The 12,177-nt window shown below is 37.8% G+C and overlaps 1 non-coding gene across 1 annotated transcript; it reads right to left on the reverse strand.

The window, feature by feature from the left end:
* Positions 1 to 2,122: 2,122 nt before the first annotated feature.
* Positions 2,123 to 2,226, reverse strand: LOC127741041 (small nucleolar RNA R71). The gene has a single exon (XR_008001893.1). It is a non-coding gene; the product is annotated as a small nucleolar RNA R71 (small nucleolar RNA).
* Positions 2,227 to 12,177: the final 9,951 nt, after the last annotated feature.

The following is a 12,177-nucleotide window of genomic DNA, read 5'->3' on the forward strand; positions in this document are numbered from 1 at the left end:
TTTTAAAGTAATGCAAAAAATCAGATTTTACTATTCAACTTTGAAAAATCATAACTAACTCTCTAGTTAATACGAAATCTTCAAAATTGAATATTAATAACTATACTTGTTGTAGTTTGCTTAGATTTTAGTCTCATACTATTCCAATCTCTATTAAGTTGCTGGTGCACTTTCAAAGTTGCCGTTTCATTTCAAAACTCTAATTTTCAACATAAATTTTAGCATTTCAAGTTTAAATTTCAATATTTCTCAAAATTAACTTCAAAACAATCACCAACCAATTCTACCACCATACCAACATATTTAATAACCAGCTCAACAGTAATCAACTAATACAATCCATCAAGATTCAGCATTCAATCGCTCATCAACAATTCGTAATTCACACGCAATCAATCTATTTCACAAAAACCACAAGCTCAATCACATTTTCAGCCACAATTCAATATCCACATAACCAATCAATTACTCATAAAAATTAAACCTATTTGTAGTCATTCAATAAATTTTATAGACATTCTAAAATTAAAGTCATTTAAGTTAAACCCCCTACCTCGATGTCGCCTTAATAATGAACTCGACAATAGTAGTAGGATTTCTGATGACTCTTCACTCTCCTAGCAGTAGCGGTGGCAGTGACATTAGAACTAGAATGGTAATCCTGACAGCCCTCTCCAACAGCAACAATAATAATTCAAAATTTTGGTAACTGACAAAGAATAGAATGGAGACAAGGTAGTAAAATTAAGATAACCATAAAGTAAAAATAGAAGTAGAACAAGTTAAAGGAGTGAAGGACCTAAACTGAAATAGAGTCTGCAATAACACCTCCATCACTGGCCCCAACGGCAGTAGCATATAGCTCCAGTAGCAACCACCATGGCATAGTGGCTTCAGCAGTGGTTTTCGATGGCAACAGCGGCGTGCAGATCGACGGGAACCTCCGTCTCCAGCAACGACAACAGCGATACGAGCCCCTATCATCCCCGTCACGTCTCTCTTCTTTGCGAACTCCTATCTCTCTCTTCGGGCTCGTCGGTGTTGGCAAAGGTGGCGGCAACGAACCCTAACAGAAGTATTATACAATTTTATACAATTTTATAAAAATAACCAATTATAAAATTTGCACAAGAATAACCAATTATAAAATTTTTTAAACTAAATTGTATAAAACTTCTATTATTGAATTTTAATTTCAAATAACCAATTATAAAATTTGCACAAAAATATTAATTAATTAAACTCCAAATATTAATAAAACTAATTTAATTATTCTTAATAGATTAGTTTATAAAATAAGAAGTTTAAGTTAATAATAAGTCATGACTTTTTCTTGATAAAAGTTACTTAAATTAAGCTATACAATTCTTTTTTATTTTTCAATTACTAAAATTACGCAAAATATTCAATTATAATAAAATTACTTAAGAATCTTAATTAATTTATAATGAAATTATCTCCATTTCTAAAATTATAAAGTTTAAACTTAATAAGTTAAAATCACAATTTATTTATATTTAGATTTTCAAAAATGCAGGATGTTACAAAATAAAATTATTTTAAAAAAATATATACATAATTTTTTTTATTCTTAAAATGTTTAACATTTTGAAAAAAAAATTGTTATAAAATAGGACTCTGAAGAAAAAGCTAAGAGAAGTTAAAGCACAACACTCTAGAGAGGACCTTATAGAGAATTTCAAAAAAGAAGCAGACATGGCAGCCGAACCCAACAACAATGCAAGAGATGCAAGGAAGATGCTTGGTGACTATGCTGCACCAACTTCCAACTTCTATGGAAGAAGTATCTCAATTCCTGCCATTGGAGCAAACAACTTTGAGCTTAAGCCTCAATTAGTTTCTCTAATGAAGCAGAACTACAAGTTTTATGGACTTCCATAAGAAGATCCTCATCATTTTCTTAACTAAATTCTTGCAGATCTGTGATACTGTTAAGACCAATGGGGTTGATCCCGAGGTCTACAGACTTATGCTTTTCCCCTTTGCTGTGAGAGATAGAGCTAGAACATGGTTGGACTCACAACCTAAAGAAAGCCTGAACTCTTGGGAAAAGTTAGTCAATGCCTTCTTGACCAAATTCTTTTCACCTCAAAAGATAAGTAAGCTCAGAGTGGATGTCCAAACCTTCAGACAGAAGGAAGGTGAATCCCTCTATGAAGCTTGGGAAAGATACAAGCAATTAACCAAAAGGTGTCCTTCTGACATGTTTCCAGAATGGAGCATCATATGTATATTCTATGATGATCTGTCTGAAATGTCACATATGTCATTGGACCATTCTACTGACGGATCCCTTCATCTAAACACACCTGTAGAAACCCAGGAACTCATTGAGATAGTTGCAAATAACCAGTACATGTACACTTTAGAAAGAAATCATGTGAACAATAGGACGACTCAGAAGAGAGGAGTTCTTGAGATTGATACTCTGAATGCCATATTGGCTCAGAACAAAATATTGACTCAGCAAGTCAATATAATTTCTCAGAATCTGACTGGATTGCAAGTTGCATCTGGCAGTGCTAAAGAAGCCTCCTCTAAAGGAGAAGCTTATGACCTTGAAAATCCTGTAATGGAATAGGTAAATTACATGGGAGAATCCTATGGAAATATCTATAATCCTTCATGGAGGAATCATCTAAATTTCTCATGGAAGGATCAACAGAAGCCTCAATAAGGCTTCAACAACGATAATGGTGGGAGAAATAGGTTTGGCAATAGCAAGCCTTTTCCATCATCTTCTCAGCAACAGACAGAGAATTCTGAGCAGAGCCTCTCTGGCTTAGCAAACATAGTCTCTGATCTATCTAAGATCACTCTCAGTTTCATGAATGAAACAAGGTCCTTCATGAAAAATTTGGAGGCACAAGTGGGTCAGCTGAGTAAAAGAGTTACTGGAACTCCTCATAGTACTCTCCTAAGCAATACAAAAGAGAATCCCAAAAGAGAGTGTAAGGCCATAACTATAACCAAAATGGCCGAACCTGGAGAGAGTGAAAAGGCAGTGATTCCCAATGAGGAAGACCTCAAGGGACGTCCACTGACCAACAAGGAGTTCTCTATTGAGGAACCAAAAGAATCTGAGGCTCATACAGAGTCCATAGAGATTCCACTGAACTTAATTTTGCCATTCATGAGCTCTGATGAATATTCTTCTTTTGAAGAAGATGAAATCATTACTGAAGAGCAAGTTGCTTAGTATTTAGGAGCAATCATAAAGCTAAATGCCAAGTTATTTGGTAATAAGACTTGGGAGGATGAACCTCCATTGCTCATTAATGAACTAAACGCCTTGGTTCAGCTGAAGATACCTCAAAAGAAACCGGATTCTGGAAGGTTCTTAATACCTTGCACCATTGGCACCATGACCTTTGAGAAGGCTCTGTGTGACCTGGGGTCAGGCATCAACCAGAAACTAGGAATCTTTGAGGTACAAGATGCAAAAATCTCATTTGAGATGGCAGACAGATCGATGAAAAAGGCTTATAGACTTGTAGAGGATGTCTTAGTGAAAGTTGAAGGCCTTTACATCCCTACTGACTTCATAATCCTAGACATTGGGAAGGATAAGGATGAATCCATCATCCTTGGAAGACCCTTCCTAGCCACATCAAAGGCTGTAATTGATGTGGACAGACGAGAGTTAGTCCTTTAGTTGAATGAGTACTACCTTTTGTTTAAGGCTCAAGGATCTTCCTCTGTAAGCATGGAGAAGAAGCATGAAAGGCTTTATCCAATTATCTCCATACAGAGTCAAGCAGAGGCCTCACACTCAGACTCTAAGTTTGGTGTTGGAAGTCCACAATCATGCTCTAAACAATTGTGAAGCTCTGAAAAGAGCTCATTGTCAAGCTATTGACATTAAAGAAGCGCTTATTGGGAGGCAACCTAATTTTATTTATTTATCTATGTTAGTTTATATTTTCTTTAGGATGATGATCATGTGGAGTCACAAAAACAACTGCAAAAACTAAAGCGAAATAAAAAACAGCATAAAAAATAGCACACCCTGGAGGACGAGCTTACTGGCGTTTAAACGCCAATAAGGATACCAAAATGGTCGTTTAACACCCAGCCTGGTATAATTCTAGGCGTTAAACGCCAGAACTAGTAGGTAGACTGGCATTTAACGCCAGAAAAGGGGAACAGCCTGGCGTTTAAATGCCAGGAATTGCACACAGACGGCGTTTAACACCAAGGAAGTGCAGGGATGAAAAATCTTTGACACCTCAGGATCTGTGGACCCCACAGGATCCCTACCTCCCCCACCTCACTCTCTCTCCTCTTTACACCTCTCTATGACACTCTACCCAAAACACCACTTGATGACAAGTCATCATATACCCATTTTTCAAGCTAATTTCACTTGTTTTATTAGTCTTTATGCACTTTCTTGCATCCTAAGTAAGTGATTTGGAATAAAAATACATAACTTCTTTAAATCAAGCAACTACCATTAAATTGATGCTAAATCATGAGGTTTGAGCAAGAATTAATTGATTTTTAATGAATTATAAACCTTATGAATTTAGAGATACTTTGAGTGGTTGTTTTGGTTTCTTGTAGGTGAAGAAAGAAAGAAAAAAAAGGAAAAACGTGGCTTAAGAAAGCGTGGCCCAAGAGATAAGAAGTGTGGCGCATGAAAGGGAGGAAGCAAACATTGCCCTCCACAAGGGCACACTATCCTCCAGGAGGGCAACATAATGAAACAAGTTTTGAGAAGCAACACTGCCCTGCCCACAACAAGGGTACCAATGCTTGCCACAAGGATCGAACTTGGCACCATGAGGAAGCAAGGAACTAGGCCTTACTTTGGTGCCAAGAAAACCAAGGAAAAGAAGTAGCGTGTGCCTCCACCGAGTTTCGAACGCGGGGCTTCACTTTTGGAAACATTGCCCTGCCCTCCGCGAGGGCAGGGCAGCATTTTGTGGTGCACGGCCAGCGCACAAGAATCTGGCGCACCAAGGAGTCTCGGCCAGCAAGCACGCACGCAGGGGCAGAATCTGGCGCACCAAAAAAACTCTGCCCTGCCCTCCACAAGGGCAGGGCAGCATCCTGCAGCACCAACACGCACGCACCAAGGGCCGCACGCACAATTTTCTGCCCTGCCCTCCACAAGGGCAGGGCAGCCTCCTGGAAGCCAATTTTTCATGGGCTGAAAATTGGATTAAAAATCCAATTTAATTCATTTCTTCACCAAATCAAAAGCCCATCCAAATCCCAAGATCCAAGAACAGAAAGTGTATAAATAGGAGATAGTTTGATGTAATTAGGACCTTTCTTTTGAGCTTTGAATCTTTTCTTTTATTTTGACTTTTGAACCTTCTCTTGGAGACTTCACTGAGAGCTAGGAACTGAGATTTCAGAGAATTGGGGAGGAGAATTGATCTCTCTTCTTCCTCATTCTTGCTTGAGCACTTTTTACTTTTCTTGTTTGAGTCTTGGGTGTGAAGAATTGAGGAATTTCTGTCTCAATCTCCATTCAAGATCTCTTTAATTTCCCTTCTGCATAATTGAGTTGAATCCAATTTCTTTTACCGCTTCAATCTTTAATTTCTTGTTAATTGCTTTGTGAACTTGAATCTGGGAAGGCAATTGAGATCTAGACTCTGCTATCTAGTCTCTAGAGCCCTGAGATCTCATTTTCCTTTTGGTTCTTCTGTGAACCCCTACTGCATATTTAATTTCCATTTCTGTTTGAGATCTAGTCTATTTCAATTCATCTCTTGTTTAGTTAATTGTTGCAATTTAATTTCCCTTGTTTGAATTCTGAAATCCCAGTCCTCAAATCCCTTTTCCATTCAAGCAATTTATATTTCTTGCACTTTAAGTTACTGCAATTTACATTTCTTGCACTTTAAGTTTCAGTCATTTAAATTTCTTGTTCTTTAAGATTCAGCATCTTTACTTTCAGTTCTCTTTAATTTTTGCAATCCATCCCTCTCCCTTTACATTTCCTGTTATTTACTTACTGTTGGATACAGAATCACTCAACCAATACTTGATTCGCTTGACTAAATCAACCACTAAACTAAAATTGCTCAATCCTTCAATCCATGTGGGATCGACCTCACTCCCATGAGTTTTATTACTTGATGCGACCTGGTACACTTGCCGGTGAGTTTTGTGTTGGATCGTTTTCCACACATCACCACTCACATCCATCCCCTAATTCCCAAAAACCCATCATAAAACCCCACCGACCTTACCATTCAAATTCAAACCATTTTCCTCCTAAACCTACCCAACTTTATATGAACCCACCCCTTCTCTTACCCTATATATACCCCTCACTTACTCCTCCACTTTCACACATTACAAACACTTCTTTCCACCTTGGTCGAAACCCTCTCACGCCTCTATCTCCCACCTCTCTTCTTCTTCTACTCTCTTCTTTCTTTTTTTGCTCGAGGATGAGCAAACCTCTTAGTTTGGTATGGGAAAAAGCCTTGCTTTTTAATTTTCCATAATCATTAATGGCACCTAAGGCCGGAGAAACCTCAAGGAAGAGGAAAGGGAAGGCAATTGCTTCCACCTCTGAGTCATGGGAGATGGAAAGATTCATCTCAAAATCCCATCAAGATCACTTCTATGAAGTTGTGGCCAAGAAAAAGGTGATCCCTGAGGTCCTCTTCAAGCTCAAAAGGAGCGAATATCCGGAGATCCGACATGAGATTTGGCGAAGAGGATGGGAAGCTCTCACTAATCCCATTCAACAAGTTGGAATCTTAATTGTTCAAGAGTTCTATGCTAATGCATGGATCACTAAGAACCATGACCAAAGTATGAACCCGGACCCGAAGAGTTGGCTCACAATGGTCCGGGAGAAATACTTAGATTTCAGTCCGAAAAATGTGAGATTGGCGTTCAACTTGCCAATCATGAGATGAGATTCTCATCCTTTCACTAGAAGAGTCAACTTTGAATAAAGGTTGGACCAAGTCCTCAAGGACATCTGTGTGGAAGGAGCTCAATGGAAGAGAGATTCCAAAGGCAAGTCGGTTCAACTAAGAAGGCCGGACCTTAAACATGTGGCTCGAGGATGGTTGGAGCCCATTCAACGCTCTATCATTCCTACTAGCAACCGATCTGAAGTAACTGTGGATCGGGCTATCATGATCCATAGTATCATGATTGGAGAGGAAGTGGAAGTTCATGAGATCATACCTCTAGAACTATACAAGGTGGCTGACAAGCCCTCCACTTTAGCAAGGTTAGCATTTTCTCATCTCATCTGTCACGTATGCAATTTAGCCAGAATTGTCATAGAGGAAGACATCCTCATTGAAGAGGACAAACCCATCACTAAAAAGAGAATGGAGCAAACAAGAGAGCCCATTCATGGACCTCAACAAATGCATGAGGAAGTCCCTCATCAAGAAATCCTCGAGATGCCTCAAGGGATGCATTTTCCTCCACACAACTACTAGGAGCAACTCAACACCTCTTTAGGGGATTTGAGTTCCAATATGGAGCAACAAAGGCAACGAAGAGACATTGAGGAGCTTAAGCACTCCATAGGATCTTCAAGAGGAAGAACTAGACGCCGTCACTAAGGTGGACCCGTTCTTTAATTTCCTTGTTATTTGTTTTTCTATTTTTCATTCCATATGCTTTATGTTTTGTCTATGTTTGTGTCTTTATTACATGATCATTAATGTCTAGTGTCTATGCCTTGCAGTTATGAATGTCCCATAAATCATTCACCTTTCTTAAATGAAAAATGTTTCTAATTGCAAAAGAACAAGAAGTACATGAATTTCGAATTCTATCTTGAAATTAGTTTAATTATTTTGATGTGGTGGCAATACTTTTTGTTTTCTGAATGAATGCTTGAGCAGTGCATATTTTTTTTGATAGTGAAGTTTATAAATGTTAAAATTGTTGGCTTTTGAAAGAATAATGAAAAAAGAGAAATGTTATTGATAATCTAAAAAATCATAAAATTGATTCTTGAAGCAAGAAAAAGCAGTGAAAAAGAAAAAACTTGCGAAAAATATGCAAAAAATAAAGAAAAAAAAGAAAAAAAAGCAAGCAAAAAAAGTCAATAGCCTTTAAACCAAAAGGCAAGGGTAAAAAGGATCCAAGGCTTTGAGCATTAATGGATAGGAGGGCCCAAATGAATAAAATCCTGGCCTAAGCGGCTAAATCAAGCTGTCCCTAACCATGTGCTTGTGTCATGAAGGTCCAAGTGAAAAGCTTGAGACTGAGTGGTTAAAGTTGTGATCCAAAGCAAAAAGAGTGTGCTTAAGAACTCTGGACACCTCTAACTGGGGACTCTAGCAAAGCTGAGTCACAATCTAAAAAGGTTCACCCAGTTATTTGTCTGTGGCATTTATGTATTCGGTGGTAATACTGAAAAACAAGATGCTTAGGGTCACGACCAAGACTCATAAGTAGCTGTGTTCAAGAATCAACATATTGAACTAGGAGAATCAATAACAATATCTTAATTCTGAGTTCCTATATATACCAATCATTCTGAATTTCAAAGGATCAAGTGAGATGCAAAAAATGTTCAGAAGCAAAGAGCTACAAGTCCCGCTCATCTAATTAGAACTAAGCTTCATTGATATTTTGGGATTTATTGTATATTCTCTTCTTTTTATCCTATTTTATTTTCAGTTGCTTGGGGACAAGCAACAATTTAAGTTTGGTGTTGTGATGAGCGGATAATTTATACGCTTTTTGGCATTGTTTTTAGGTAGTTTTTAGTATGTTTTAGTTACTTTTTAATATATTTTTATTAGTTTTTATGCAAAAATCATATTTCTGGACTTTACTATGAGTTTGTGTGTTTTTCTGTGATTTTAGATATTTTCTAGCTGAAATTGAGGGACCTGAGCAAAAATCTAATTCAGAGGCTGAGAAAGGACTGCAGATGCTATTGGATTCTGACCTCCCTGCACTCGAAGTGAATTTTCTGGAGCTACAAAAACCCATTTGGCGCACTCTCAATTGTGTTGGAAAGTAGACATCTTGGGATTTACAGCAATGTATAACAATTCCTACTTTTCCCGAGATTTGATGGCTCAAACTGGCGTCAAAATGCCCATTAGAGACCATTTTCTGGAGTAAAATGCCAGAACTGGCACCAAAGCTGGCGTTTAACTCCAAGAATGGCCTATGCATGTGAAAACTTCAAGGCTCAGCCTAAACACATACCAAGTGGGCACTGGAAGTGGATTTCTACACTATCTACTCATTTTCTGTAAACCTAGTTTACTAGTTTAGTATAAATAGCACTTTTTACTATTGTATTTGGAGTCTTTGACCTTTTGGGAGTTCTTCGAACCCTTTTTGGAGGCTGGCCATTCGGCCATGCCTAGACCTTTTGTTCTTATGTATTTTCAACGGCAGAGTTTCTACACCTCATAGATTAAAGTGAGGAGCTCTACTGTTCCTCGAGTATTAATGCAAGTATTATTATTTTTCTATTCAATTCACGCCTACTTCTCCTCCAAGATATAATCTTGTACTTAATTCAGTTAAGTTAGAATAAAGGGGTGATCTGTGACAATCACTCAATCTTCGTTACTTGCTTAGCCAAGATCCACGTGCCTGACAATCACAAAGCAGTCTACATGATGTTCAAGTAGTTATTGGACGACAACTGAAGTATATTCTCTTTGGTCTCTAACCCACGGATCTGAATCACCTCTCCTGACAACAGGGCATTTGAATCTATGATGTTAGAACCTTCGTGGTATAAGCTAGAACCAATTGACAGAATTCTTGAGATCCAGAAAGTCTAAACCTTGTCTGTGGTATTCCGAGTAGGATCTGGATGAGATGACTGTGACGAGCTTCAAACTCATGATTGTTGGGCGCAGTGACAGTGTGCAAAAGAATAAATGTATTCTTTTTTGATATGATCGAGAACCGACAGCTGATTAGCCATGCAGGAAATCATAGAGGACATGTTTTCACTGAGAGGACGGATGGTAGCCATTGACAACGGTGATCCACCAACGTACAGCTTGCCATGGAAGGGAGTATACATGATTGGATGAGGACAGTAGGAAAGTAGAGGTTCAGAGGCAACAAAGCATCTTCAAAGGCTTATCTGAAATTCTCACCAAGGAACTACATAAGTGACTTTATTTTATTTTATGTTTTATTGTTCTTTTTACTATCAAACCTCATAACCATTTGAATCCGCCTGACTGAGATTTACAAGATGACCATAGCTTACTTCATGCCGACAATCTCCGTGGGATCGACCCTTACTCACATAAGGTATTACTTGGACGACCCAGTGCACTTGCTGGTCAGCTATGCGGAGTTGTGAAAAATGTGAATCAGAATTTCGCATACCACATCACAACACCAAACTTAAATCTTGCTTGTCCCTAAGCAAGTACTGAATTATGAAGAAGAAAGAATGAAACAGAAGGGATGTTCATGTCAGCAAGTCGTTATTATTAGTTCATGGGGTTTTATGTAGAAAATGCAATAGCTCACTTCTTATTGATCTTTAGGCATAAAATGTCTCCTTCAAGCATCAATTAACATACTGTTATGACCTCTTATTATTCACTCATCCTTGGTAATTACTTTTCTTTATTTTCTTTCCGTGTAAGCTTTAGCTCAGTGTCATGTGTTGTAGTAGTTTCTTACCTTATTTGCACTCAACACATATTCACTACAGACACTTGGCTCACAATTCTTCTTAGAACATTAATGCCCAACACCTCTTTGGGTTACTAAATGTCTTGTAACTAGGTTGCTCTTGATAATGGACTTTTGGTTGATAATCCCGGGTTAGGTAACCCAGGTTATCAAGTGTTAAAGCACTCCATAGAACCTAATCATCCAAGCAGATCATAGTACAAAGACACCACAGGCATATGTCTTAAGGTACAAACTATTGGTGTCTAGCCTTATTCCTTGCTTTATTTTGTTTTTGCTGCCACTTTTGGCTTTTCGTTTTCCTTCTTTTTGTTTGTTTTTCTTTTATCCAAGGTCTTTTATTTACTAAGATTCATAGACAGCATGCTAGTGTTTACTAAAAGGTGAGCAATCTATCCTTTATTCATTATGAGTGACCTACTACACAATCAAACATATATGCTACCACTTACTGTTGTTTCACTTCTTGCTAAAAAGGAACTATTCCACTTCTTGTTCAAACATTTCTTTTATTGAAATTGAAAAGACTTAGGGGACAAGACAAGAATTTAACAAGTGAAAGTGAAAGCACACACACCTAGGCTAGCATACGTATTGCAAACTTAAACACACAAAATGACTTAATGACTACAAGTTAACTCTTAACATGGGCACATTCAGACTTCCAACTTACACATTCTAAAGTGGAATGAGTTAAGCAACAATACAACCTCTTAAAGCCTAGTCGCTTCCTCTCTATTATCACCATCATTGACTTTAATGTCCATCTTTTTATTTTTAGCTGATGGTGTGTATTCCTTCCAAGAGATAAAGTGAATTCCTGCAAGTCATTGGAAGTTGCTTGTTCCTCAAGCACTTAAGAGATTGTTAGCATGCATGCATGTTTGTAGGCTTTTGAACTTAAATTGGTGTGTGAACACCAAACTTAATTTCTTGTAGCAATTTGAGTTTATGCAGAAAACCTCAAGTACTTTTATCAAGAGAGTAAACTATGAACTAGAGAACAACTATAAACTAGATACTAGAAAACAAACACTTTTGAGTCATTTCTCTGATTGTTTGGAGCTAACACTAATCATGCTAAGGGTGCAATATGTTCTTAATGAAATTCGTGGTGGGACACCAAACTTAGAATTACACATTCACCCTTGGATTGTTTTGGTGTGCAACACCAAATTTAGCTCCTTGCAATACAGAGAAATTTCCTTAACTCTTTTATTGAAATGACTACAAAAAGAAAACTACCTTTGGTTGGGTTGCCTCCCAACAAGCGCTCTTTTTTCATCACTAGCTTGATGGTCAGCTCTATCAGTTGAGTCTATATTTTATCTTGGAATCTGCCCCCATGTCACCCAAGTAGTGTTTGAGCCTTTGTCCATTCACAGTGAAGTTCTCCCGTGATTTTTCTTTCATAAGTTCTATATGTCCATAAGGAGAAACCTTGGTGATAAGGAAAGGGCTAGACCACATTGATCTTAATTTCCCAGGGAAAAATTTAAGCTTGGAGTTGTAAAGTAGCACTTT

Source organism: Arachis duranensis, chromosome 7 (genome assembly GCF_000817695.3).
Source record: "Arachis duranensis cultivar V14167 chromosome 7, aradu.V14167.gnm2.J7QH, whole genome shotgun sequence".
Taxonomy (NCBI): Eukaryota; Viridiplantae; Streptophyta; class Magnoliopsida; order Fabales; family Fabaceae; genus Arachis; species Arachis duranensis.